We start from the raw sequence: 1,645 nt of genomic DNA, 5'->3' as shown, positions 1-1,645 counted from the left end.
GGACTTTATTTAACAATAAATGTGAGGTAAAGTGATAGCGAGAGATAACGGATACTTAAATGGAAACTACTTTAAATCTTCCTACTCTTACATCTTGCTTTGTCCAATTCTTATGATCGAAACGAAAGCACACTCCATATGCCCTATAAACATGATAATTATTATAATATGTAAACATCATTTTACCTATCCTATGTGACTCTATCTTCATAGTAAATCTAAAGTAATCTATCTAAATGTTATAGCTACATATTATAATAATTATTAATCAAATTAATTACTTAACTAGCCTAATTAATTCCTAAAATTATGTAATTGACTTAAGCCATCTTTTGTTTTTTTGGCAATAATCGAGTGTGTTGTCCTCCTGCAGGGAGTTTCTGGGAGCAAGAGGTCCTGTCTTTGCTCATTCCCTGCAGGAGCAGTCAGGCATTGGAATCAGTGTCTCAGGTGGTGGTGGAGTCAGCGTCTGTGTTGTAAGCAGCGAAGAGGTGTCCTGGCCCGCCTGGCACTGGAGCAGGGCCTAATCCTGGGGCTGTCCCGCCGTGCAGGAGCGGAACAGCCTGCGCAGAGCCCCGAGTGCCCGCCTTTAGCGGAAGAGACGTTTGGTGGGGACAGGCAGCTGCCTACTGAGGGCCTGGGCCTCCAGCTGGGGAGGCGAGGGGCTGGGGGGGCAGCAGGGGCTGTGGGGGGCAGGGACCTGGCTCTGTGTCCCTGCCCATGGCACCTGCTCGTCGAAGGCAGGAGAAGCTTCAGTCCCTCCAGGGGACAGGGCTTCCAGCTGGGGAGGTGAGGTGCAGAGCGGCACTTGTGTGCACGGGGCAGGTGCCCGGTGCTCAGCCCATAGGAACCCCTCTGCTGCAAGAATTCTCAGTCTGTCTTCTGTGCCTTGTCCTTCCTTGGGACAGCTCCAGCACGCTCAATTCTTCCCACTCGTCCTCCTTCGGGAGCAAGGGCTTGACTCCAAGCTGGGGACGCTCATGTGTTCCCAGTCCGCCAGTGCCAGCTCTCTGTCGCTGTCATCTTCTCATCTGGACAGCCAGGAGGGTGTATAGTCTTCCCAGTCAAAAAAGTCCTGGCCCAAGGTGTCTTCATCCTGGCCCAGCTCTTGGGAAATGGAGTCCTCCCAGTCGGACAGGAGTTCTTGGTAGTTACTGAATTTTCTTTGGGGCTGCCCTTTCATGCTGCATTCTTCCAAGTCGGTCGCTTCCGGGGAGCTACTGCCTTTTCTGTGTCATTGCTCTTCCTCGCTGTACTGCTCCCAGTTGGACAGTTCTTTGTGCCTCTTGACTTCTTGGGACTGCTCTTCCTCGCTGTAGTCCTCCCAGTCGGACACTTCTTGGTAGCTCTTCACTCCTCCATGGGACTGCTCTTCCTCGCTGTATTCTTCCCAGTCAGACACTTCTTGGCCTCTACTCTCTTCTCCTTGGGACTGCTCTTCCTCAATGTTTTCTTCCCAGTCGGACACTTCTTGGTAACTCTTCACTTCTCCCTGGGGCTCCTCTTCCTCGCTGTATTCTTCCCAGTCAGACAATTCCTGGTAGCTCTTGACTTCTCCAGGGAACAGCTCCTGCTCAATGCAGTCTTCCCCCGGGACACTTCTTGGTATGTGTTGATGTCTTCTTGGGACAACTCTTGGTCTCCC

At 51.2% G+C, this 1,645-nt stretch overlaps 1 pseudogene; it reads right to left on the bottom strand.

The window, feature by feature from the left end:
• Window positions 1–523: 523 nt before the first annotated feature.
• On the bottom strand, window positions 524–1,645 carry LOC135408730 (uncharacterized; annotated as a pseudogene).

This window comes from Pseudopipra pipra, unplaced genomic scaffold (assembly GCF_036250125.1).
Source record: "Pseudopipra pipra isolate bDixPip1 unplaced genomic scaffold, bDixPip1.hap1 HAP1_SCAFFOLD_57, whole genome shotgun sequence".
NCBI lineage: Eukaryota > Metazoa > Chordata > Aves > Passeriformes > Pipridae > Pseudopipra > Pseudopipra pipra.
Note: the sequence above shows the minus strand (reverse complement) of the source record. Positions and strands in the feature narration are given on the sequence as shown.